This window comes from Acipenser ruthenus, chromosome 35, assembly GCF_902713425.1.
Source record: "Acipenser ruthenus chromosome 35, fAciRut3.2 maternal haplotype, whole genome shotgun sequence".
Classification (NCBI taxonomy): domain Eukaryota; kingdom Metazoa; phylum Chordata; class Actinopteri; order Acipenseriformes; family Acipenseridae; genus Acipenser; species Acipenser ruthenus.
In genome coordinates this window covers 2,109,576-2,137,500 of record NC_081223.1, presented here as the reverse complement: position 1 = coordinate 2,137,500, position 27,925 = coordinate 2,109,576, and the positions used below count along the sequence as shown (strand labels likewise).

The window sequence follows — 27,925 nt, the reverse complement described above, 5'->3', positions numbered from 1 at the left end:
AATCAATAAACACGTCCATCAAACTAATAAAGGAAAAATATTCGCTTGCTTTATAGACTTTAAAAAGGCATTTGATTCAATTTGGCATAAAGGACTATTTCTTAAACTTCTTCAAAGTGGTGTAGGGGGTAAAGTCTATGACATCATAAAATCGATGTACTCAGAAAATAAGTGTGGTGTGAAAATTGGCAACAAAAGAACAGAATTCTTCACACAAGGGCGTGGGGTGAGACAGGGCTGCAGTCTGAGCCCAACACTGTTCAACATATATATCAATGAGCTGGCCACAGTGTTGGAGCAGTCTGCAGCCCCTGGCCTCACTCTACATGACACTGAAGTCAAGTTTCTGCTCTATGCAGATGACCTGGTCCTGCTGTCACCCACAGAGCAGGGGCTGCAGCAGAGCCTGGCACTGCTAGAGCAGTACTGTCAGACCTGGGCCCTGACAGTAAACATGAACAAGACCAGAGTCATGATATTCCAGAAGAAAGCCAGATCTCAGGGAAATAAGTACCACTTCACTCTAGGTAACACCACCCTAGAGCACACCAGCAGCTACACATACCTGGGTCTGACCATCAGTGCATCAGGGAGCTTTAACCTGGCAGTGAATGCACTAAAGGAGAAAGCACGCAGGGCTTTTTATGCCATAAAGAGGAGGCTCTACAATATAAATCCCCCCGTCAAAATTTGGCTCAAAATTTTTGAAAGTGTAATTCAGCCAATTGCTCTCTATGGCAGTGAAGTGTGGGGTCCAATCACCAACCAGGACTACACAAAATGGGACAAACACCCCACAGAAACCCTGCATGCAGAGTTCTGTAAAAACATCATGAGATTACAAAGAAAAACACCAAACAATGCATGCAGGGCTGAATTAGGCCTTTATCCATTGATTATTAACATCCAAAAAAGAGCATTAAAATACTGGATTCATCTAAAAACTAGTGACCCAAACTCACTCCATCATAAAGCCCTGCAATACCAAGAGCTCAGCCCAGAAAAGAGTCCCCTCAGCCAGCTAGTCCTGAAGCTCACTGAGCTGAGCAACACTGACATCAGTCAGCTTCAGGACAGCACTGCAAAAACAATTCCAATTAGTGTAAACCAAATTATAAAACACCTGAAACACTCCTATCTGGACCATTGGGATACAAATACTAAAACACAAAACAAACTAGAGTGCTATCGGACCTTAAATAGAAATTACACCCTGGCAGAATACCTGGTAACTGTCAGAAACACAAAGCAGAGGCAGATCCTGACCAAATACCGGCTCAGTGACCACAACCTGGCCATTGAAAAAGGCCGACAGAGGCAAACCTGGCTGGCCAGGGAGAACAGGCACTGTGGTCACTGTGAGACAGGAGAGGTCGAGACAGAGATTCACTTCCTGACACACTGTGAAAAATATAAAAACATAAGGGACATTTTCTTCCCCAAATTCTGTGATTTAGTCCCAGAATTCCCAAAAATGTGTGATACCCAGAAGCTGTCAATCCTGCTGGGGGAAGACAAACACACAGCCAGACTGGCTGGTCAATACGTGGAGACCTGTCATAGCCTGAGGGACAGACCGTGAACACGTCACACTAGAGAGGGAAAAGAGAGAGGGAGGGAGGGAGGGATTCTGTTTAATATAGAGAGAGGGAGGGAGGGAGGGAGGGGGTATTGTTTAATTGAGGGAGGGGGGATTCTGTTTAATAGAGGGAGGGAGGGGGATTCTGTTTAATATAGAGGGGAGAAGGGGGTACTGTTTGATATAGAGGGGAAGGGAGGGATTCTGTTTACTGTATTAATATAGAGGGAGGAGGGATACTGTTAGTATTAAGAAAAATTCTTTGTCTGTATATTTGAGTTGGTTATGCCATGTATGTGCTTTGGCAACACAATTATTTTTATTGTCATGCCAATAAAGCCAATTTGAATTGAATTGAATTGAGACAGAGAGAGAGAGAGAGACAGAGAGAGAGAGCGAGAGAGAGAGAGAGAGAGAGACAGAGAGAGAGAGAGAGCGAGAGAGAGAGAGAGAGCGAGAGAGAGCGAGAGAGAGAGAGAGAGAGAGAGAGAGAGAGAGAGAGAGAGAGAGAGAGAGAGAGAGAGAGACTTTTGACTTTTAAGATCCTTTATTTAACATTCCAAATAAAATCCATTAAAACTCAATAAAGGTAAAACATAACAAAATTAAGATTTAGCAATATTAAAAAATCCTAAAATACATCATGTTCTCCTTAAAAATAGATTTTACCAATATAAAAGGATCATAAAAAATCAATTAAAAAAAACACAGTGTTTTCTTTCTGTTAAAAACAGATTAAAGCCAAAATTAATAAAAACACTGTAAAACAATAAAAAATAAAATTAAAACTAGAACAAAAACTGGAGCTCCCCCTCCTCACTCACAGCACACAAGGCGTCTCCCACACACCACCTCTCCTGGAAGTCCTCCGGGTTATTATTTAGTTTAAAAAATTCAAAATCCACTCTTATCCGGCTGACCACCAAAACCCTGAACTGCAACACAACATCAGTCAGCCCGGCGCCAGAGATACTGTTCTTTCTGGATTTTAAAATGGCCAATTTTGCCTGACCCATTATAAAATTAATTAAAACACACCTGTTTCTCTTTTTAAAACTGTAGGGAACCCCAAAGATAAAAAGCTCTTTTGTGAACTCCTCGCCTAGGCCCTGCAGGAGCTCCTGTAGGAGATGGAAGAGTGGTCCTAGCCTGACACACTCACTATACATGTGAAACACTGTTTCCTCTGCAGAGCAGAAACCGCACTCTGAGCTAATGCTAGCATCAACTCTGTGGAGAAACCTGCCGGTGGACACAATACAGTGCAGGATCCTCCACTGCAGGTCCCCCGCTCTCTTGGTGAGGGGCAGTTTATACAGCACCCTCCATACTGGCCTGCACCCCTCCTTTACCTCCAGACATGCCCTCCATCTTGAATCCACCAACCCCCTCAACTGGTGGGAATGTGATGCCTTCACACAAATTTGGTAGATCTTCTTACTCTCTGCTGTATGAAGAGTTAGATCTTTAAATGTGTCTAGGTTTAATAACATTCCCTCGTTTCCTACACCCTCCTCTCCTTCACCTACTGCTGGACACACTAGCAGCCCTGGAAAGATGAAGTCTTGTCTCTGCCCTGTGCCGCTGGACATCTCCTCTCTCACAGCCTCCCTGAGCTCGGGGGAAAGACAACTTCTCAGTTCACTGACCATTTTCTCTGCCAGTCTCTCGGAGTGCCAGCCCAGCCGCCCAGCCAGCTGTGTAGCAGTCAGCCAGCAGGAGAGCTCAAAGTTGATAAGATGTCTCAGCCTGGTCACTCCTGCCCTCACAAAGCTGGCACAGAGCGTCATTGACTGAAAGAAACGTACAGGGAAGAGCGGATTGAAAAATAGGGGCTCCTCCAACAGGACCCTGCCTGTCAGGGACCCCTCATCTCTCGCCACCCTCACTGTCCTCCAGGCATCTAAAACACTCAAGTAAAAAGAAGAGAGACCTACTTTAGCTAGTCTGGCACTCTCAATTAAAAACAGGTGTTTGTCTATCCCCAGCCCCCCTACTCTGCTGAGGAAAAAACAAGCTAGCCTCTTCCAATGAGCCTCCTCCCCAGCGTACAGGAGCCTCTGAACCGCCTGCAGTCTGAAGGCCGCCACCCTGCTGGCAATGCAGACCAACCCCTGCCCCCCTTCATCAGTGGGGAGATACAGGACCGCTGGCCTCAGCCAATGTCTCCCGCTCCAGAAAAACTCCAGCAGTATTCTTTGGATCTCCTGCACCATGCCCCGGGGAGGGTCCAGACACACCAGCCTGTGCCACAGCATGGAGGCCACCAGATTATTAATCACCAGGACCCTTCCCCTAAAGGACAGCTGGGCCAGCAGTCCCCTCCATCTCTGCAGCCGCCCCCTCACCCTGTCCACTAGGCCCTCCCAATTTTTCTGCATATATATCTCCACTCCAAAAAACACCCCCAGCACTTTTATACCTGTCCTGTCCCATCTCAGCGCCTCAGGCAGGACAGGGGGGGTGCAATCATGCCAACTGCCTGACAGGAAGGTGTCACACTTTGCCCAGTTAACTCTTGCTGTAGAGGCTCTTTGGAATGTGTGCAGGCTCTGCTGTAGTGCCTTGATGTCTCCGTCACTGCACACAAACACGTTCACATCGTCTGCATAAGCGGACACCTTCACTGCGACAGAGGAGGGTGAGGAGGGCACTGCCCAGCCAACCAGCCGGCCCCTCAGCAGGTGCAGCAGGGGCTCTATGGCCAGTGAATAAAGCATTCCAGACAGGGAGCAGCCCTGCCTAATACCCCTGCACACTGGGAAGGGCTGACTCAGCCCATTGTTAATCTTTAAAATGCTAAAAACATTCCAATATAAAAGCTGGATATAAGAAATAAAAACAGGGCCAAACCCGAAGGCTTCCAGGGTTTTAAAAAGGTATGTGTGGTCGACTCTGTCAAACGCTTTCTCCTGATCTAAAGAAACCAGCCCAACATTCAAATCACATGTCTTAGCCATTGATAAAAAGTCTCGAATTAAAAACAAATTATCAAAAATGGAACGTCCCGGTATGCAGTAAGTTTGGTCCATGTGTATTACAGCTCCTATACACATTTTTAGTCTATTGGCCAGACATTTTGAAATAATTTTAAAATCAGAACATAAAAGCGATACAGGTCTCCAGTTTTTGAGTAAACACAGGTCTCCTTTCTTGGGCAGTAGTGTGATTACTGCCCTCCTGCAGCTGAGGGGCAGTTCTTTATCTCGGAGGCTCTCTCCCAGCACCTGCAAAAAGTCCTCACCAATCACAGTCCAGAAATTTTTAAAAAATTCAGTGGGCAGTCCATCAATGCCAGGAGCTTTTCCATTTGAAAGCTGTGTAACAGCAGTGGTCAGCTCCTGATATGTTAGTGGCTTGTCTAATTGGTTCTGTTCTTCCTCGCTCAGGGTGGGCAAATCCTGGAGCAGCAGGTCTGTATCCTTCTGCTCACAAGGCTCTTTGCTGTATAGTTCAGAATAGAATTTTACTGCCTCCCTGCTGATCTCCTCCCGGCTGTACAGCTCCCTGCCGCAAGGCGTCCGGACGCAGTGCATCTTCCGGCTGTCTGCTCTCCTCCTCTCCAAGCCAAAAAAGAAACTGGAGGGGGTGTCCATGTCTTTAAGCTCCATGAAGCGAGAGCGCACCAGCGCCCCCTTCACTCTTTCCTTCAGCAGGCTGCCCAGCATGTGTTTCTGCTCCCTCAGCGTTTGCAGGGTCTGTTCCTGGTGGTCTGTGTCCAGGCTGCTCTCTAACTGGAGAATTTTCAACTCCAGCTCTCTCACTGCTGCGTTCAGTGACCCGGTTGAATTGAGTGTGTACTGCTGGCAAAAGATTTTAATCTGCGTTTTGCCAATGTCCCACCACTGCCTAATATTTTTATAATTTGTTTTTTCTTTTTTCCAAATGTTCCAAAAATCATTAAATTGTTTTACAAAAAGTGTGTCCTGTAATAGCTTTAAATTAAAATGCCAGTAGGAGGTGCTGTGAGAGTCAGTGGTGAGTATTACTGTAACTAACAGGCAGTGGTGGTCAGAGAGGCTACTGGGGATGATATTGGCTTTAATGAATTTATTCAATTGTGTGTGTGATGTGTAGAAGCGGTCTAACCTGGCTCTATATATTTGTTGTGCGCGACAATGAGACCAGGTGTACTGTCTTGCATTGGGGTGCAGACACCTCCAGACATCAACCAGGCCACTGAACTGAAAAACTGCAGCTAATTCACTTGAGGATTGGGGATTGGGTTCCTCATTATTTCTATCCATTGTAAAATCAATAGTGCAATTAAAATCTCCTCCCACCACCACCACATCATCATTATCAATATTTAAAAGAGCTTGCTTTAATTTATTAAAAATTAAAATGCGTTCCCTTCCTTTATTTGGTGCATAAATATTAATAAAAACAAATACAGTGCCACCCAACCTTGCTCTCACTTTTAATAACCTCCCCTTTTCAATTTCTTCAATATCTAAAATTGTTGCTCCTAGGCTGGGCTTAAATAAAATTGCCACTCCTGCACTGGTGCTTGAGCCGTGGCTCAGCACACACGGCCCCCTCCACTCTGCCAGCCACGCCGCCTCATTCTCCCTGTCTGAGTGCGTCTCCTGCAGCAGCGCGACCCCCGCCCGCTTCTGCTCTAAAAACTCACACAGCTGCGCTCTTTTAAAAGACTGTCTGCAGCCATTCACGTTAAAAGAAATAAAAACGCACTTTTCCATAGCGGCTAAAAAAAATAAAACTGACAGAGTAAAACAAGCAACAATAAAAAAATTCTTAAAAGAAGTATCCATTTTTAAAATTATTATTTGGCAACATTAGCGATCTTTTTCTTAATTATTTGAACATATTTTTTAAGACGGTACCTTTTTTGCTGGTCAAACTCCTCTAATGTTGCCTTTCGTGTGACGATGTGTGCTGAGTGGAGGAATAATCTCAGATCTGGGAAGAAGTTTTCAATTTCAACTCCCCTTTTCCCTTTTGTACTCTCCATAAACTGTTTAAATTCATCTAGGGTATAGATTTTTTTCCCCCTGTTAACGGGTTGGCTATCGGGGATGTCAGAGATAAGCGAGGAGTCAGAGAGCTCCCCCTCCATTTCCTCTGCTCCGTCCTCGCTGTCTGCTCCGCCGTCCACGGCTGCCTTCTCCTCCGCGGCTCTCTCCACCTCTACAGCGCCGCTCTCCTCTCCTCCTCCCAGCACAGCCACAGCCGTCACCGCTGCCTCTGCCTCCGCTTGCTGGGGTTCAGAGAGAGAAGAGCGCTGCACCGCGCCGGGTTGTAAGCCCGTCGCCGTGCCGCTCCCCTCTCCCTCCATATCAGGAGGGACAGACCCCCCTGCCTGAGACTGCAGGCTCCCCTCCAGCACAGGCTCGGGGCTCTGCTCCGTCCCCCGCTCGCTGTTAGGCAGATCTGCAACTTCTTTGTTTTTTTGTTTTTTAAGTCTTTTTTTAGCTACCATCACAAAACCCTCATCATTTTCGGTAGTTTTATTTTGTGACGGACCGTGGCTGAGTCTCTTCAGCCTCGGCTGTGGTGTGGGCGGCTTCATCCCGATCGGCGGCTCCCTGGTCTCTGCAGACTCCGGCTGGCGCTGCAATGGGGGAGCCGCCTCATCCTCCCGCTCACCCCCAACATCCCCAGCCTCCTCCCTGCCATCAGTACCCTGCTCCTGCCTTTCCTCATCTTTGTTTTTTCTCGGGCAGGCTCTCCTCTGGTGTCCCTGTTCCCCACAGTTAAAACACCGCATTGTATCCGAGCTGACAAACACTACGCAGCCCGTCCCTTCCACACTGAAGCTCCAAGCAACATCAATCACCTCCCCCGGGTTATTCAGCAGCAAAAACGCCTGTCTCCGAAAAGACAGGACGTGCTTAACATTTGTATTTCTGCACCCTAATGGTATATTTTTAATTGGGGACACCAGTTTGCCATATCGGGCAAGTTCATTTGCCAAGGTCTCGTTTTTTAAAAATGGCGGCACATTAGACATGATTACCTTGGTAACAGGGGTTACTAAGGGGGATACTTGAATAAAATCTCCTTTCACTGAAAAACCTTCCTCCACTAGCTGATTGACCAGCGATACCTCTTTTAAAAACACGACAAACCTTTTATTCATACGGGATGCCGATATTATATTTTCACACCCGACCACCTCTCCCACTGCCAGCAGGCACTCCTCCACCGACACGCCGGCATCAGGCAAGCAGCTGACCCCGTGTCGGCGGCTGAGAGCCCCCAGCCCTCCAGAGTGAGATCCCATAACGGGACCTACACACACACACACACACACACTACTCTATAAACGGTAAAGTACAAACAAAGCAACGAAACAAAGATATATAAACAAACTAAACAATTAACAATTAAATATATAAATTTGCAAAAAATATAGTAGCGAAAACACTCTCCTACCGCACCAGCGTTCAAACGCTACCGCCTCTCCGCAAGCTCCTCCCACAATCCCACAATCCTCAGCGAGAGAGAGAGAGAGAGAGAGAGACAGAGAGAGAGAGAGAGAGAGAGACTTTGACTTTTAAGATCCTTTATTTAACATTCCAAATAAAATCCATTAAAACTCAATAAAGGTAAAACATAACAAAATTAAGATTTAGCAATATTAAAAAATCCTAAAATACATCATGTTCTCCTTAAAAATAGATTTTACCAATATAAAAGGATCATAAAAAATCAATTAAAAAAACACAGTGTTTTCTTTCTGTTAAAAACAGATTAAAGCCAAAATTAATAAAAACACTGTAAAACAATAAAAAATAAAATTAAAACTAGAACAAAAACTGGAGCTCCCCCTCCTCACTCACAGCACACAAGGCGTCTCCCACACACCACCTCTCCTGGAAGTCCTCCGGGTTATTATTTAGTTTAAAAAATTCAAAATCCACTCTTATCCGGCTGACCACCAAAACCCTGAACTGCAACACAACATCAGTCAGCCCGGCGCCAGAGATACTGTTCTTTCTGGATTTTAAAATGGCCAATTTTGCCTGACCCATTATAAAATTAATTAAAACACACCTGTTTCTCTTTTTAAAACTGTAGGGAACCCCAAAGATAAAAAGCTCTTTTGTGAACTCCTCGCCTAGGCCCTGCAGGAGCTCCTGTAGGAGATGGAAGAGTGGTCCTAGCCTGACACACTCACTATACATGTGAAACACTGTTTCCTCTGCAGAGCAGAAACAGCACTCTGAGCTAATGCTAGCATCAACTCTGTGGAGAAACCTGCCGGTGGACACAATACAGTGCAGGATCCTCCACTGCAGGTCCCCCGCTCTCTTGGTGAGGGGCAGTTTATACAGCACCCTCCATACTGGCCTGCACCCCTCCTTTACCTCCAGACATGCCCTCCATCTTGAATCCACCAACCCCCTCAACTGGTGGGAATGTGATGCCTTCACACAAATTTGGTAGATCTTCTTACTCTCTGCTGTATGAAGAGTTAGATCTTTAACTGTGTCTAGGTTTAATAACATTCCCTCGTTTCCTACACCCTCCTCTCCTTCACCTACTGCTGGACACACTAGCAGCCCTGGAAAGATGAAGTCTTGTCTCTGCCCTGTGCCGCTGGACATCTCCTCTCTCACAGCCTCCCTGAGCTCGGGGGAAAGACAACTTCTCAGTTCACTGACCATTTTCTCTGCCAGTCTCTCAGAGTGCCAGCCCAGCCGCCCAGCCAGCTGTGTAGCAGTCAGCCAGCAGGAGAGCTCAAAGTTGATAAGATGTCTCAGCCTGGTCACTCCTGCCCTCACAAAGCTGGCACAGAGCGTCATTGACTGAAAGAAACGTACAGGGAAGAGCGGATTGAAAAATAGGGGCTCCTCCAACAGGACCCTGCCTGTCAGGGACCCCTCATCTCTCGCCACCCTCACTGCCCTCCAGGCATCTAAAACACTCAAGTAAAAAGAAGAGAGACCTACTTTAGCTAGTCTGGCACTCTCAATTAAAAACAGGTGTTTGTCTATCCCCAGCCCCCCTACTCTGCTGAGGAAAAAACAAGCTAGCCTCTTCCAATGAGCCTCCTCCCCAGCGTACAGGAGCCTCTGAACCGCCTGCAGTCTGAAGGCTGCCAACCCCTGCCCCCCTTCATCAGTGGGGAGATACAGGACCGCTGGCTTCAGCCAATGTCTCCCGCTCCAGAAAAACTCCAGCAGTATTCTCTGGATCTCCTGCACCATGCCCCGGGGAGGGTCCAGACACACCAGCCTGTGCCACAGCATGGAGGCCACCAGATTATTAATCACCAGGACCCTTCCCCTAAAGGACAGCTGGGCCAGCAGTCCCCTCCATCTCTGCAGCCGCCCCCTCACCCTGTCCACTAGGCCCTCCCAATTTTTCTGCATATATATCTCCACTCCAAAAAACACCCCCAGCACTTTTATACCTGTCCTGTCCCATCTCAGCGCCTCAGGCAGGACAGGGGGGGTGCAATCATGCCAACTGCCTGACAGGAAGGTGTCACACTTTGCCCAGTTAACTCTTGCTGTAGAGGCGCCTTGGAATGTGTGCAGGCTCTGCTGTAGTGCCTTGATGTCTCCGTCACTGCACACAAACACGTTCACATCGTCTGCATAAGCGGACACCTTCACTGCGACAGAGGAGGGTGAGGAGGGCACTGCCCAGCCAACCAGCCGGCCCCTCAGCAGGTGCAGCAGGGGCTCTATGGCCAGTGAATAAAGCATTCCAGACAGGGAGCAGCCCTGCCTAATACCCCTGCACACTGGGAAGGGCTGACTCAGCCCATTGTTAATCTTTAAAATGCTAAAAACATTCCAATATAAAAGCTGGATATAAGAAATAAAAACAGGGCCAAACCCGAAGGCTTCCAGGGTTTTAAAAAGGTATGTGTGGTCGACTCTGTCAAACGCTTTCTCCTGATCTAAAGAAACCAGCCCAACATTCAAATCACATGTCTTAGCCATTGATAAAAAGTCTCGAATTAAAAACAAATTATCAAAAATGGAACGTCCCGGTATGCAGTAAGTTTGGTCCATGTGTATTACAGCTCCTATACACATTTTTAGTCTATTGGCCAGACATTTTGAAATAATTTTAAAATCAGAACATAAAAGCGATACAGGTCTCCAGTTTTTGAGTAAACACAGGTCTCCTTTCTTGGGCAGTAGTGTGATTACTGCCCTCCTGCAGCTGAGGGGCAGTTCTTTATCTCGGAGGCTCTCTCCCAGCACCTGCAAAAAGTCCTCACCAATCACAGTCCAGAAATTTTTAAAAAATTCAGTGGGCAGTCCATCAATGCCAGGAGCTTTTCCATTTGAAAGCTGTGTAACAGCAGTGGTCAGCTCCTGATATGTTAGTGGCTTGTCTAATTGGTTCTGTTCTTCCTCGCTCAGGGTGGGCAAATCCTGGAGCAGCAGGTCTGTATCCTTCTGCTCACAAGGCTCTTTGCTGTATAGTTCAGAATAGAATTTTACTGCCTCCCTGCTGATCTCCTCCCGGCTGTACAGCTCCCTGCCGCAAGGCGTCCGGACGCAGTGCATCTTCCGGCTGTCTGCTCTCCTCCTCTCCAAGCCAAAAAAGAAACTGGAGGGGGTGTCCATGTCTTTAAGCTCCATGAAGCGAGAGCGCACCAGCGCCCCCTTCACTCTTTCCTTCAGCAGGCTGCCCAGCATGTGTTTCTGCTCCCTCAGCGTTTGCAGGGTCTGTTCCTGGTGGTCTGTGTCCAGGCTGCTCTCTAACTGGAGAATTTTCAACTCCAGCTCTCTCACTGCTGCGTTCAGTGACCCGGTTGAATTGAGTGTGTACTGCTGGCAAAAGATTTTAATCTGCGTTTTGCCAATGTCCCACCACTGCCTAATATTTTTATAATTTGTTTTTTCTTTTTTCCAAATGTTCCAAAAATCATTAAATTGTTTTACAAAAAGTGTGTCCTGTAATAGCTTTAAATTAAAATGCCAGTAGGAGGTGCTGTGAGAGTCAGTGGTGAGTATTACTGTAACTAACAGGCAGTGGTGGTCAGAGAGGCTACTGGGGATGATATTGGCTTTAATGAATTTATTCAATTGTGTGTGTGATGTGTAGAAGCGGTCTAACCTGGCTCTATATATTTGTTGTGCGCGACAATGAGACCAGGTGTACTGTCTTGCATTGGGGTGCAGACACCTCCAGACATCAACCAGGCCACTGAACTGAAAAACTGCAGCTAATTCACTTGAGGATTGGGGATTGGGTTCCTCATTATTTCTATCCATTGTAAAATCAATAGTGCAATTAAAATCTCCTCCCACCACCACCACATCATCATTATCAATATTTAAAAGAGCTTGCTTTAATTTATTAAAAATTAAAATGCGTTCCCTTCCTTTATTTGGTGCATAAATATTAATAAAAACAAATACAGTGCCACCCAACCTTGCTCTCACTTTTAATAACCTCCCCTTTTCAATTTCTTCAATATCTAAAATTGTTGCTCCTAGGCTGGGCTTAAATAAAATTGCCACTCCTGCACTGGTGCTTGAGCCGTGGCTCAGCACACACGGCCCCCTCCACTCTGCCAGCCACGCCGCCTCATTCTCCCTGTCTGAGTGCGTCTCCTGCAGCAGCGCGACCCCCGCCCGCTTCTGCTCTAAAAACTCACACAGCTGCGCTCTTTTAAAAGACTGTCTGCAGCCATTCACGTTAAAAGAAATAAAAACGCACTTTTCCATAGCGGCTAAAAAAAATAAAACTGACAGAGTAAAACAAGCAACAATAAAAAAATTCTTAAAAGAAGTATCCATTTTTAAAATTATTATTTGGCAACATTAGCGATCTTTTTCTTAATTATTTGAACATATTTTTTAAGACGGTACCTTTTTTGCTGGTCAAACTCCTCTAATGTTGCCTTTCGTGTGACGATGTGTGCTGAGTGGAGGAATAATCTCAGATCTGGGAAGAAGTTTTCAATTTCAACTCCCCTTTTCCCTTTTGTACTCTCCATAAACTGTTTAAATTCATCTAGGGTATAGATTTTTTCCCCCTGTTAACGGGTTGGCTATCGGGGATGTCAGAGATAAGCGAGGAGTCAGAGAGCTCCCCCTCCATTTCCTCTGCTCCGTCCTCGCTGTCTGCTCCGCCGTCCACGGCTGCCTTCTCCTCCGCGGCTCTCTCCACCTCTACAGCGCCGCTCTCCTCTCCTCCTCCCAGCACAGCCACAGCCGTCACCGCTGCCTCTGCCTCCGCTTGCTGGGGTTCAGAGAGAGAAGAGCGCTGCACCGCGCCGGGTTGTAAGCCCGTCGCCGTGCCGCTCCCCTCTCCCTCCATATCAGGAGGGACAGACCCCCCTGCCTGAGACTGCAGGCTCCCCTCCAGCACAGGCTCGGGGCTCTGCTCCGTCCCCCGCTCGCTGTTAGGCAGATCTGCAACTTCTTTGTTTTTTTGTTTTTTAAGTCTTTTTTTAGCTACCATCACAAAACCCTCATCATTTTCGGTAGTTTTATTTTGTGACGGACCGTGGCTGAGTCTCTTCAGCCTCGGCTGTGGTGTGGGCGGCTTCATCCCGATCGGCGGCTCCCTGGTCTCTGCAGACTCCGGCTGGCGCTGCAATGGGGGAGCCGCCTCATCCTCCCGCTCACCCCCAACATCCCCAGCCTCCTCCCTGCCATCAGTACCCTGCTCCTGCCTTTCCTCATCTTTGTTTTCTCTCGGGCAGGCTCTCCTCTGGTGTCCCTGTTCCCCACAGTTAAAACACCGCATTGTATCCGAGCTGACAAACACTACGCAGCCCGTCCCTTCCACACTGAAGCTCCAAGCAACATCAATCACCTCCCCCGGGTTATTCAGCAGCAAAAACGCCTGTCTCCGAAAAGACAGGACGTGCTTAACATTTGTATTTCTGCACCCTAATGGTATATTTTTAATTGGGGACACCAGTTTGCCATATCGGGCAAGTTCATTTGCCAAGGTCTCGTTTTTTTAAAAATGGCGGCACATTAGACATGATTACCTTGGTAACAGGGGTTACTAAGGGGGATACTTGAATAAAATCTCCTTTCACTGAAAAACCTTCCTCCACTAGCTGATTGACCAGCGATACCTCTTTTAAAAACACGACAAACCTTTTATTCATACGGGATGCCGATATTATATTTTCACACCCGACCACCTCTCCCACTGCCAGCAGGCACTCCTCCACCGACACGCCGGCATCAGGCAAGCAGCTGACCCCGTGTCGGCGGCTGAGAGCCCCCAGCCCTCCAGAGTGAGATCCCATAACGGGACCTACACACACACACACACACACACTACTCTATAAACGGTAAAGTACAAACAAAGCAACGAAACAAAGATATATAAACAAACTAAACAATTAACAATTAAATATATAAATTTGCAAAAAATATAGTAGCGAAAACACTCTCCTACCGCACCAGCGTTCAAACGCTACCGCCTCTCCGCAAGCTCCTCCCACAATCCCACAATCCTCAGCGAGAGAGAGAGAGAGAGAGAGAGACAGAGAGAGAGAGAGAGAGAGAGACTTTGACTTTTAAGATCCTTTATTTAACATTCCAAATAAAATCCATTAAAACTCAATAAAGGTAAAACATAACAAAATTAAGATTTAGCAATATTAAAAAATCCTAAAATACATCATGTTCTCCTTAAAAATAGATTTTACCAATATAAAAGGATCATAAAAAATCAATTAAAAAAACACAGTGTTTTCTTTCTGTTAAAAACAGATTAAAGCCAAAATTAATAAAAACACTGTAAAACAATAAAAAATAAAATTAAAACTAGAACAAAAACTGGAGCTCCCCCTCCTCACTCACAGCACACAAGGCGTCTCCCACACACCACCTCTCCTGGAAGTCCTCCGGGTTATTATTTAGTTTAAAAAATTCAAAATCCACTCTTATCCGGCTGACCACCAAAACCCTGAACTGCAACACAACATCAGTCAGCCCGGCGCCAGAGATACTGTTCTTTCTGGATTTTAAAATGGCCAATTTTGCCTGACCCATTATAAAATTAATTAAAACACACCTGTTTCTCTTTTTAAAACTGTAGGGAACCCCAAAGATAAAAAGCTCTTTTGTGAACTCCTCGCCTAGGCCCTGCAGGAGCTCCTGTAGGAGATGGAAGAGTGGTCCTAGCCTGACACACTCACTATACATGTGAAACACTGTTTCCTCTGCAGAGCAGAAACAGCACTCTGAGCTAATGCTAGCATCAACTCTGTGGAGAAACCTGCCGGTGGACACAATACAGTGCAGGATCCTCCACTGCAGGTCCCCCGCTCTCTTGGTGAGGGGCAGTTTATACAGCACCCTCCATACTGGCCTGCACCCCTCCTTTACCTCCAGACATGCCCTCCATCTTGAATCCACCAACCCCCTCAACTGGTGGGAATGTGATGCCTTCACACAAATTTGGTAGATCTTCTTACTCTCTGCTGTATGAAGAGTTAGATCTTTAACTGTGTCTAGGTTTAATAACATTCCCTCGTTTCCTACACCCTCCTCTCCTTCACCTACTGCTGGACACACTAGCAGCCCTGGAAAGATGAAGTCTTGTCTCTGCCCTGTGCCGCTGGACATCTCCTCTCTCACAGCCTCCCTGAGCTCGGGGGAAAGACAACTTCTCAGTTCACTGACCATTTTCTCTGCCAGTCTCTCAGAGTGCCAGCCCAGCCGCCCAGCCAGCTGTGTAGCAGTCAGCCAGCAGGAGAGCTCAAAGTTGATAAGATGTCTCAGCCTGGTCACTCCTGCCCTCACAAAGCTGGCACAGAGCGTCATTGACTGAAAGAAACGTACAGGGAAGAGCGGATTGAAAAATAGGGGCTCCTCCAACAGGACCCTGCCTGTCAGGGACCCCTCATCTCTCGCCACCCTCACTGCCCTCCAGGCATCTAAAACACTCAAGTAAAAAGAAGAGAGACCTACTTTAGCTAGTCTGGCACTCTCAATTAAAAACAGGTGTTTGTCTATCCCCAGCCCCCCTACTCTGCTGAGGAAAAAACAAGCTAGCCTCTTCCAATGAGCCTCCTCCCCAGCGTACAGGAGCCTCTGAACCGCCTGCAGTCTGAAGGCTGCCAACCCCTGCCCCCCTTCATCAGTGGGGAGATACAGGACCGCTGGCTTCAGCCAATGTCTCCCGCTCCAGAAAAACTCCAGCAGTATTCTCTGGATCTCCTGCACCATGCCCCGGGGAGGGTCCAGACACACCAGCCTGTGCCACAGCATGGAGGCCACCAGATTATTAATCACCAGGACCCTTCCCCTAAAGGACAGCTGGGCCAGCAGTCCCCTCCATCTCTGCAGCCGCCCCCTCACCCTGTCCACTAGGCCCTCCCAATTTTTCTGCATATATATCTCCACTCCAAAAAACACCCCCAGCACTTTTATACCTGTCCTGTCCCATCTCAGCGCCTCAGGCAGGACAGGGGGGGTGCAATCATGCCAACTGCCTGACAGGAAGGTGTCACACTTTGCCCAGTTAACTCTTGCTGTAGAGGCGCCTTGGAATGTGTGCAGGCTCTGCTGTAGTGCCTTGATGTCTCCGTCACTGCACACAAACACGTTCACATCGTCTGCATAAGCGGACACCTTCACTGCGACAGAGGAGGGTGAGGAGGGCACTGCCCAGCCAACCAGCCGGCCCCTCAGCAGGTGCAGCAGGGGCTCTATGGCCAGTGAATAAAGCATTCCAGACAGGGAGCAGCCCTGCCTAATACCCCTGCACACTGGGAAGGGCTGACTCAGCCCATTGTTAATCTTTAAAATGCTAAAAACATTCCAATATAAAAGCTGGATATAAGAAATAAAAACAGGGCCAAACCCGAAGGCTTCCAGGGTTTTAAAAAGGTATGTGTGGTCGACTCTGTCAAACGCTTTCTCCTGATCTAAAGAAACCAGCCCAACATTCAAATCACATGTCTTAGCCATTGATAAAAAGTCTCGAATTAAAAACAAATTATCAAAAATGGAACGTCCCGGTATGCAGTAAGTTTGGTCCATGTGTATTACAGCTCCTATACACATTTTTAGTCTATTGGCCAGACATTTTGAAATAATTTTAAAATCAGAACATAAAAGCGATACAGGTCTCCAGTTTTTGAGTAAACACAGGTCTCCTTTCTTGGGCAGTAGTGTGATTACTGCCCTCCTGCAGCTGAGGGGCAGTTCTTTATCTCGGAGGCTCTCTCCCAGCACCTGCAAAAAGTCCTCACCAATCACAGTCCAGAAATTTTTAAAAAATTCAGTGGGCAGTCCATCAATGCCAGGAGCTTTTCCATTTGAAAGCTGTGTAACAGCAGTGGTCAGCTCCTGATATGTTAGTGGCTTGTCTAATTGGTTCTGTTCTTCCTCGCTCAGGGTGGGCAAATCCTGGAGCAGCAGGTCTGTATCCTTCTGCTCACAAGGCTCTTTGCTGTATAGTTCAGAATAGAATTTTACTGCCTCCCTGCTGATCTCCTCCCGGCTGTACAGCTCCCTGCCGCAAGGCGTCCGGACGCAGTGCATCTTCCGGCTGTCTGCTCTCCTCCTCTCCAAGCCAAAAAAGAAACTGGAGGGGGTGTCCATGTCTTTAAGCTCCATGAAGCGAGAGCGCACCAGCGCCCCCTTCACTCTTTCCTTCAGCAGGCTGCCCAGCATGTGTTTCTGCTCCCTCAGCGTTTGCAGGGTCTGTTCCTGGTGGTCTGTGTCCAGGCTGCTCTCTAACTGGAGAATTTTCAACTCCAGCTCTCTCACTGCTGCGTTCAGTGACCCGGTTGAATTGAGTGTGTACTGCTGGCAAAAGATTTTAATCTGCGTTTTGCCAATGTCCCACCACTGCCTAATATTTTTATAATTTGTTTTTTCTTTTTTCCAAATGTTCCAAAAATCATTAAATTGTTTTACAAAAAGTGTGTCCTGTAATAGCTTTAAATTAAAATGCCAGTAGGAGGTGCTGTGAGAGTCAGTGGTGAGTATTACTGTAACTAACAGGCAGTGGTGGTCAGAGAGGCTACTGGGGATGATATTGGCTTTAATGAATTTATTCAATTGTGTGTGTGATGTGTAGAAGCGGTCTAACCTGGCTCTATATATTTGTTGTGCGCGACAATGAGACCAGGTGTACTGTCTTGCATTGGGGTGCAGACACCTCCAGACATCAACCAGGCCACTGAACTGAAAAACTGCAGCTAATTCACTTGAGGATTGGGGATTGGGTTCCTCATTATTTCTATCCATTGTAAAATCAATAGTGCAATTAAAATCTCCTCCCACCACCACCACATCATCATTATCAATATTTAAAAGAGCTTGCTTTAATTTATTAAAAATTAAAATGCGTTCCCTTCCTTTATTTGGTGCATAAATATTAATAAAAACAAATACAGTGCCACCCAACCTTGCTCTCACTTTTAATAACCTCCCCTTTTCAATTTCTTCAATATCTAAAATTGTTGCTCCTAGGCTGGGCTTAAATAAAATTGCCACTCCTGCACTGGTGCTTGAGCCGTGGCTCAGCACACACGGCCCCCTCCACTCTGCCAGCCACGCCGCCTCATTCTCCCTGTCTGAGTGCGTCTCCTGCAGCAGCGCGACCCCCGCCCGCTTCTGCTCTAAAAACTCACACAGCTGCGCTCTTTTAAAAGACTGTCTGCAGCCATTCACGTTAAAAGAAATAAAAACGCACTTTTCCATAGCGGCTAAAAAAAATAAAACTGACAGAGTAAAACAAGCAACAATAAAAAAATTCTTAAAAGAAGTATCCATTTTTAAAATTATTATTTGGCAACATTAGCGATCTTTTTCTTAATTATTTGAACATATTTTTTAAGACGGTACCTTTTTTGCTGGTCAAACTCCTCTAATGTTGCCTTTCGTGTGACGATGTGTGCTGAGTGGAGGAATAATCTCAGATCTGGGAAGAAGTTTTCAATTTCAACTCCCCTTTTCCCTTTTGTACTCTCCATAAACTGTTTAAATTCATCTAGGGTATAGATTTTTTTCCCCCTGTTAACGGGTTGGCTATCGGGGATGTCAGAGATAAGCGAGGAGTCAGAGAGCTCCCCCTCCATTTCCTCTGCTCCGTCCTCGCTGTCTGCTCCGCCGTCCACGGCTGCCTTCTCCTCCGCGGCTCTCTCCACCTCTACAGCGCCGCTCTCCTCTCCTCCTCCCAGCACAGCCACAGCCGTCACCGCTGCCTCTGCCTCCGCTTGCTGGGGTTCAGAGAGAGAAGAGCGCTGCACCGCGCCGGGTTGTAAGCCCGTCGCCGTGCCGCTCCCCTCTCCCTCCATATCAGGAGGGACAGACCCCCCTGCCTGAGACTGCAGGCTCCCCTCCAGCACAGGCTCGGGGCTCTGCTCCGTCCCCCGCTCGCTGTTAGGCAGATCTGCAACTTCTTTGTTTTTTTGTTTTTTAAGTCTTTTTTTAGCTACCATCACAAAACCCTCATCATTTTCGGTAGTTTTATTTTGTGACGGACCGTGGCTGAGTCTCTTCAGCCTCGGCTGTGGTGTGGGCGGCTTCATCCCGATCGGCGGCTCCCTGGTCTCTGCAGACTCCGGCTGGCGCTGCAATGGGGGAGCCGCCTCATCCTCCCACTCACCCCCAACATCCCCAGCCTCCTCCCTGCCATCAGTACCCTGCTCCTGCCTTTCCTCATCTTTGTTTTTTCTCGGGCAGGCTCTCCTCTGGTGTCCCTGTTCCCCACAGTTAAAACACCGCATTGTATCCGAGCTGACAAACACTACGCAGCCCGTCCCTTCCACACTGAAGCTCCAAGCAACATCAATCACCTCCCCCGGGTTATTCAGCAGCAAAAACGCCTGTCTCCGAAAAGACAGGACGTGCTTAACATTTGTATTTCTGCACCCTAATGGTATATTTTTAATTGGGGACACCAGTTTGCCATATCGGGCAAGTTCATTTGCCAAGGTCTCGTTTTTTAAAAATGGCGGCACATTAGACATGATTACCTTGGTAACAGGGGTTACTAAGGGGGATACTTGAATAAAATCTCCTTTCACTGAAAAACCTTCCTCCACTAGCTGATTGACCAGCGATACCTCTTTTAAAAACACGACAAACCTTTTATTCATACGGGATGCCGATATTATATTTTCACACCCGACCACCTCTCCCACTGCCAGCAGGCACTCCTCCACCGACACGCCGGCATCAGGCAAGCAGCTGACCCCGTGTCGGCGGCTGAGAGCCCCCAGCCCTCCAGAGTGAGATCCCATAACGGGACCTACACACACACACACACACACACTACTCTATAAACGGTAAAGTACAAACAAAGCAACGAAACAAAGATATATAAACAAACTAAACAATTAACAATTAAATATATAAATTTGCAAAAAATATAGTAGCGAAAACACTCTCCTACCGCACCAGCGTTCAAACGCTACCGCCTCTCCGCAAGCTCCTCCCACAATCCCACAATCCTCAGCGAGAGAGAGAGAGAGAGAGAGAGAGAGAGAGAGAGACAGAGAGACAGAGAGAGAGAAAGTGAGAGAGAGAGACAGAGAGAGAGAGAGAGAGAGAGAAAGTGAGAGAGAAAGTTGCATACTTTGCATACCGTATCTCTGATTTGCATCGTTTCCATGGTTCGGCCCGGCCACTGCCGTGTGACTGGTTAAAACGATGAGTTCAGTTTTTTTTCTGCTGTTTGGTAATTCAGTCATGAGGCAGCTGTAGCAGAGTGGCGCAGCGGAAGCGTGCTGGACCCATAACCCAGAGGTCGATGCATCGAAACCATCCTCTGCTAGCTTGTTTTTCTTCTGTTTGCAAAGTAGATTTTCTAAAATATTAACTGAAGGCAAGACTTTGTGTTATTACATTTCAGTTTAGTGTGTGTATTTCGTAAATGTTAAAGTGTAGAAACGGCAGGTACGCAGCTTATCTGCCTCTACCCATAGAGGACCCATACATTTTTTTTTTTTTTTTTAAATCTGAACACAAGGTGTTACATCTAGACTTAACTGTTAAGTTGTGCTTCTCGGAAGACATACGCTGGACGGCGCACTGCAGTTTTTCAGTCTGGGGAATATTACAAAGTAGGAGACTGTGCTTTAAAATACACATGTAGGACGGGCGTCTCTGTTACAAAGAATTGTCACACTTTGTATTTATCTCCATAATGCGTTGGGACTAAATACGCAGATACGTTAAAACTATTTGGAGAATGCGGGCATCGATCCCGCTACTTCTCGCATGCTAAGCGAGCGCTGTACCATTTGAGCTAATTCCCCTTGAATTGTGCAGCGATTCTCATAGGCTACATCGCAGCTTGATACGAGCAATTCAGATTGTCTATATATGTGCATCAACACTGTGCTGTGGCTCGAGCTTGTTTGACGAGGCAGGCAATGCAAAACTGCCAAAACTTGCTTTTGCATTGTAGAACCTATTTAATGTAAATGCACGCTATGCCTTTAAGAACACAAGTGCCATTTGAGAACATACCGGCAGCTTGTTAAGTGTTAATTGTCTCCCCTTTGTACCAAACATATTTAAACTAAATCAATCATTATTAGAGAGGAGTTGTTTTTGTGTGAACGGAGTGTGGAGGCAACAGGAGACGCCAGGATTATTGGGTGGTTTTGTCGTGAGTGTTTGAAAACTCGCTTCCGTGTGATTGCATTGAGACGTTCTCTCTGTTTTTGCTGGTTGTGTTATTGGTGATCTTGAGATCTACAGTTATAGCATTCTGTAGAGATAAGTACCAAATTCAAATTAATACTAACAACTCTAGCCTCCACGCTCCGTATTAGGGAAGGTGTATTGTGTTTGTGCTTTTGTTTATCTTTTAACTATTGTTATGGTTGTTGTAACCACAATGACGTGTGTGTTTTAAACTACTAATTCGAAGGTGATTGTTTGTTTGATTGTGCATTTGATTAACAGATCACGGGTAGTCGCGATACTTTATAGTTTAAAGTACCAGAGCCTGATAGCAGTTAATTACTTTTTACTGGAAGTGCACTTCATGTATTTTGTTTTGTGTTCTTTCCCTGTTGGGACACATTGTATTTGAGACTCGTTTCGTTGTTTCTTTCTTTATTTTTTCACTTGAATGTTTGGATTGTGTTCAGCACCACTTTTGATATTGATTTTTGTTTTGCTGTGTTATCACACTGTTACTAAGGGCCGGCCCTTTTTAATGTTGGCGTTTATGTGTAATTCGGGGGATGGCGTAGAGGGCTCTCTCCCGCTTTGCGTTGCTTTTTTTCTTATCCTAAATCCTTTTCTTTAGCCTGTCTTTCCTTCCCTCCGTGGCGTCCTGCCCGGTAGCGTCCGCGATCTCTTCCAGTTGGAAGCTGATCCCAGTTCAGCCTCTTGTAGTATTTCCAGCCAATCACACAATGCAGCGCTCGCCTCGTCAATTATTAGGGCAGGGCCAGCGCTGCTCCACGTATGTTATTGGCTGCCCCTCCTGTCTATCTCTCTCTTTTTCTACTTTAACCCAGCACTATTTCCGCTTCTTTGTCTGTGTTTGTTTTTTGTTCGTTTCTTTCACTGCAGGCCATTTCTCTGCTCAGCGCTCTCAAGATAGTATCTGCTATTTTCCTACCTGCTCAGTCTGCGCCGTTCAAAGCGCAGCGTCATTCTCAGCTTGCTCTGCGTTTTCATCAGAAAGACTGTTCCGACGTCACCGCTGCACTGCAACTCTTTCACACCGGCGCCTCACAGACCATGGTTACCACGGCAACGCCTCATCGAGTGACTACTGGGAGTGGTAAGTTGCCATGGCGACCAGGCAGCTTTAACAGGCAATGCGAGCCTGTGCCTCACTACTGCAATCTTCTGATTCCTGCTGCTGCGCTTTTGCAACATGAGAGCTTCAACTCGCCGAATTGTGACATCTAAATACTGCAGGCTCCTCTTCTAGACCTACGTTAACTTACTTATATCATCACTAACTGTTCTAAAGCAAATGTTTTATACACAGACAAGGATTTTAATCGCAATAACCAAATATATGCTACCCTGCTTCACTGGACAATAGTTTCAATTCCAATCGCAACCTCTAGATGGCAGCATAACACCACAAACTACATAATTTAAGCTGATTTGCTATCGCTGCGAATCTCACACACTCCAAACTTTCTATCAATTCCTGCAGTTCGTTGTCATTCCAAGGGATTCTCAGTCCCCTCCTGCCTCAACCTCTTTTGCTTCATATATTAACTTGAATTTTTGAAATCCAAACCCCTCCCGTTTAGGATCTGGTCATGAAGCCATGCTTATCAGCTTTCTGAGATGTTAAGAATCCACCGTCACATTAATTTTCCAGCTTCCCTGCATCAGGTCATTCCTGCAACCTTCTTGTTCCCGGATTTGCACTTCCGCATTTGCCCCCAACTTCATCAAGGCACTTAATACAACTTTCAAAGTCCATTTCATTCAATTTGACCTTCCAGGCACATATGGAAACTATGTCCTAAGATTATCAACATTTACACCGCAATAGACAATACACTCTTAGACTGCTCCTGATCAAATCAATAGGTTTTGCAGCAGCCTCCGAGCAACGCATTCCCATCCTCTCAGGTTCTGCAGCGGCCTCAGATCTACGCATTCTTCATCTCTGACCAAAGGCAAGCCCATCTCCAACATCATCTAAAAACGCCTTAACTCTCAAATACCAATTTCCACTGCATTCAGCAGCTCTCTGCTCTCTACAGCAAGCCACTGCACACTACTGACAGCATTCCATCGTTTACTCCCTCAGATCTCTGCCCGTTCAGCAGATCTTGCCTCTACTGTTAATATCCCCTCATTACAACAAATCTCGGCACTGTCTTCAGATCTGCTCACTATTGCAGCATACAAAGTGGCTTTAGTTTACTGTTCAAATCTGGAACTGCTCTCTTCTAGAGCTTCCAACGCTCCAGCTTTCCTCCAATACCTGGATCTAAAATATATATATATATATACACGGAGAGCTTGACTTCCTCAGCAATTTAGTCATATGTCCACTCATCCTCTCAGATACTACAAGCTTTAATACATTTTACGAGACTGGAAAACTGTTTGATTTATGAATTATGAGTCTCACTCCCCGGCTGTCCGGGTCGGCCTCTTGTCTCAACCACTGCCGCCGGCCTGAGGGGACCCCCGGCCACATCCTATTCTTCTGCTGCTTATGCGCTAAGCCTTCCAGGCCTCAACCTTGCTGTCCCATCTCCTCTCTTCCATTTCAGCCCCCTCATGCAGTAGGCCGTGCCTCCACCTACCGAGCGGGCCCCGGGGGGGGGGGGGTTTTCTCTGTTTTCGTCTCTCCTAAACGGACCCGAGACACTTTTCCTAAGCTCTCCACGCCGCCCAGCTGCCAGCTTAGCTGCCTGAGGATGCTGCACTGAGTTGCGAAGGATCTGTCCTTTTGTTCTCTTCGTCCCCTTCCTGTCTCTTGCTCCACTAAACGCCCGGGAGCGAGAGGATGCTGCCTGACCTGTCGGGAGCGAGTGTCAGATTGTTGTATGTTATGTGTCTAAACTTTGCTCTTTCTCTATCACTTTTACATCACCCCTCTCAAGCCCTCGTAGGCAACCAGTGAAATGTGAGGTGATGTGAATAGAGTCAAATACATTGCATCATTCTGTGTATATATATATATATATATATTTCAAGTAACTGTAGCTTTATTATCATAATGAAAACACATTACACCCATGCCCACAGTTCTGTAACAAAATGACAATAACAAAGACGTTCCCATACCGGGAGTCGAACCCGGGCCGCGTGGGTGAAAACCAGGAATCCTAACCGCTAGACCATATGGGAAGCTGAGTACCAAAATCATGGACATGCAAAAGTAGCTAGTATATAGTACAATGATTGGTAAAAAACCACGAAAACTGATATTTCATTACAAACACGTTACAAATTAAAGCAAACTTCAAGCCATTTATATTTATTCTCAATTAACACAAACTCTTCAATTGCTAAAAAATATAAAAAATCTCCCTTTGTGCTTCTCGGAAGGCATACGATGGAGGGCGCACTGCAGTTTTTCAGTCGGGAATATTACAAATTAGGAGACTGTGCTTTAAAATATACATGTAGGGCGGGTGTGTCTGTTACAAAGAATTGTCACACTGTATGTATCTCCATAATGCGTTGGGACTAAATACGCAGATACATTGAAACTATTTGGAGAATGCGGGCATCGATCCCGCTACTTCTCGCATGCTAAGCGAGCGCTCTACCATTTGAGCTAATTCCCCTTCAATTTTGCTTGCGATTCTCATAGGCTACATCGCAGCTTGATATGAGCAATACAGATTGTCCTATAGTTTTTTATTGGTAATGCAGTCTGCCATTTGCAAATTCAAAAAATAAATAAATTAACTAAATAGCAAATATTTCGACTAGAAGTATGTTTTCAATTTCTTCAAAAAGTAGTCTTAGCTCGTTGATTTAGTCGCTTTAAAATCCACCTCTGTCCCGATGCAGCAGCGCTGTGTGCTGTGGCTCGAGCTTGTTTGACGAGGCAGAAATTAAAATGGTATTGAGTGGTGACAAGAGTTTGGTATCAGCTGTTGATTTCCTTCAAACAATCTATTATAATAAAATGAACACATTTATTTATTTTAAAAATAAGTAAAAGTCTACTGTCAGCAGTGGGATTTGAACCGACGCCTCCATTCGGAAACCAAAACACACAATTCTTTGGAAAGACAAAGTCCTTGCATCTGGCATCTTAGACCAGTCGGCCATCCTGACAAGCTGTATTTACTTAAATATAAATTTAATATAAATAAAGGAATCATTTATTTGGTAGAAATAAATGTTTAAAAAATGCATAGAGGAATTAATACATTTAGAAATAAATATTTTTAAATAAATAAATGTAGAAATGAATACATGTTTATATTATAAATGTATAAATAAATTAATAAATAGCAAGCTAGAAAACTACATCATATTAATTGATTTGGCATCTTATTTGAGAAAATACTGAACGACAGAACCAAAGATAATCCACTGGACGTCACCAGAAACAGCTTTGATGACACAAAGTCGTATGATACGAACCCTAAGAATTTTATTCCAGATTCATTGTCGCTTAGAAACAACTGCAGCCTCCCTGCCTCAATACAAATAATACCAAATGAAACATCGAATTCCATGTATTTAAAAATGAATGGTCTCATCCATCTGGAACGATTGGTTCTGCATTTATACAGTATCAACCTTAATCTGAGTTGAGAGGCACCCAACCTGTGGAGGATTTTAAATGTGAGGGGATGTGAATAGAGTCAAACACATTTGCATCATTCTGTATATATATATATATATATTTCAAGTAACTGTAGCTTTATTATCATAATGAAAACACATTACACATGACCACAGTTCTGTAACAAAATGACAATAACAAAGACGTTCCCATACCGGGTGTTGAACCCGGGCCGCCTGGGTGAAACCCAGGAATCGTTAACTGCTAGACCATATGGGAAGCTGATTTGCAAAATTATTTTTTATTGACAATGTAGTCTGCCATTTGCAAATTAAAAAAAAAAAATTAGCAAATATTTCGACGAGGTATGTTTTCAATTTCTTCAAAAAGTAGATACGCACATACCAACTGTTGCTCCATGAATGATGTAATGACAAGTGTAAAAAAAGAAACGGATTGAAGCCAACCCAAAAAATGTAAGATTATTTATTTCAGTATCGTTATAGCTATAAACGATGCACACATTTTACAATAGCAACTGCTATTTGACAATGACCAATAAGTAATTTTGTTGCAATACTGTATACAATGTGAACAGAATCAGACATTGCTCCGTTGCCTCGAAGAAACATCTACAATTTGTATTTAAAAAGGACGCCCAACGTGGGGCTTGAACCCACGACCCTGAGATTAAGGGTCTCATGCTCTACCGACTGAGCTAGCCGGGCTGACTGGTGGCAGTTTCTTTCACTAAACAACTGAGCTATGAATTTGTCGTCTGAGAAAATAAAAACAAAAGATTCCAAATATAATCCACTTGCTTGTTACATTTTAAAAGATTGTTTTAAACGTTACAATGTAAATGTTGACCCAGTAGCTACCATTAAATGTTTCAACCTCAGTGACTTTCTTTGATGCGCTATTAATTTTAGGCAACTTGCATTTATTTATTTTTTTTTCATTAAACTTGTACTTTTTATATAGGTATATAAATGACAATTGCTGTGGATAAACGCATCAGCCAAATCAATTAATATGACATGTAGTTTACTAGCTTGCTATTTATTAATTTATTTATACATTTATAATATAAACATGTATTCATTTCTACATTTATTTATTTAAAAATATTTATTTCTAAATGTATTTATTCCTCTATGCATTTATTTAAATCATTTATTTATTTCTACCAAATAAATAATTCCTTTATTTATTTTTAATTAAACGAGGAACTACAATTTATCACAGATTTAGACAAGGAAGCTACATGCCACTCTTGTGTGCAATTCCATTCTTTGGTATCTACCCTAACAAACAGAAAACTAGAAATTTTCACAGGAAATCGAAGCTGGTCAGGCTTGGATGTAAGCTTAAAAAACGAAGGCATTTCAACAACTGCAGAGTGGCGCAGCGGGCTAAGGTCGTGTGCTGTGGCCACGTGTAATGTGTTTTCATTATGATAATAAAGCTACAGTTAATTGATATATATATATATATATATATATATATATATATTTACAGAATGATGCAAATGTATTTGACTCTATTCACATCCCCTCACATTTAAAATCCTCCACAGGTTGGGTGCCTCTCAACTCAGATTAAGGTTGATACTGTATAAATGCAGAACCAATCTTTCCAGATGGATGAGACCATTCATTTTTAAATACATGTAATTTGATTTTTGTATTGGTATTATTTGTATTGAGGCAGGGAGGCTGCAGTTGTTTCTAAGCGACAATGAATCTGGTATAAAATTCTTAGGGTTCGTGTCATACGACTTTGTGTCATCAAAGCTGTTTCTGGTGACGTGCAGTGGATTATATTTGGAATCTTTTGTTCTGTCGTTCAGTATTTTCTCAAATAAGACGACAAATTTAGCCCGGCTAGCTCAGTCGGTAGAGCATGAGACTCTTAATGTCAGGGTCGTGGGTTCGAGCCCCACGTTGGGCGTCTTTTTTAAATACAAATTGAAGTTGTTTCTTCGAGGCAACGGATCAATGTCTGATTCTGTTCACATTGTATACAGTATTGCAACAAAATTACTTTTTGGTCATTGTCAAATAGCAAATGCTATTGTAAAATGCGTGCATCGTTTATAGCTATAACGATATTGAAATAAATAATCGTACTTTTTTGGGTTGGCTTCAATCCGTTTCTTTTTTTACAGTTGTCATTACACCTTTCATGGAGCAACTGTTGGTATGTGCGTAATAAACCCAATCG

The 27,925-nt window shown here is 45.0% G+C and overlaps 1 protein-coding gene and 3 non-coding genes across 4 annotated transcripts in view; 2 read left to right on the top strand and 2 right to left on the bottom strand.

Moving 5' to 3' along the window:
• LOC117395269 (DELTA-stichotoxin-Hcr4a-like) overlaps positions 1-27,925 on the top strand; it is a 412,383-nt gene that overhangs the window by 88,530 nt on the left and 295,928 nt on the right. The window lies entirely within an intron of this gene.
• On the bottom strand, positions 24,229-24,300 carry trnae-uuc (transfer RNA glutamic acid (anticodon UUC)). The gene has a single exon. It is a non-coding gene; the product is annotated as a tRNA-Glu (tRNA).
• On the bottom strand, positions 26,355-26,427 carry trnak-cuu (transfer RNA lysine (anticodon CUU)). The gene has a single exon. It is a non-coding gene; the product is annotated as a tRNA-Lys (tRNA).
• Positions 27,580-27,652, top strand: trnak-cuu (transfer RNA lysine (anticodon CUU)). Its single transcript has one exon. It is a non-coding gene; the product is annotated as a tRNA-Lys (tRNA).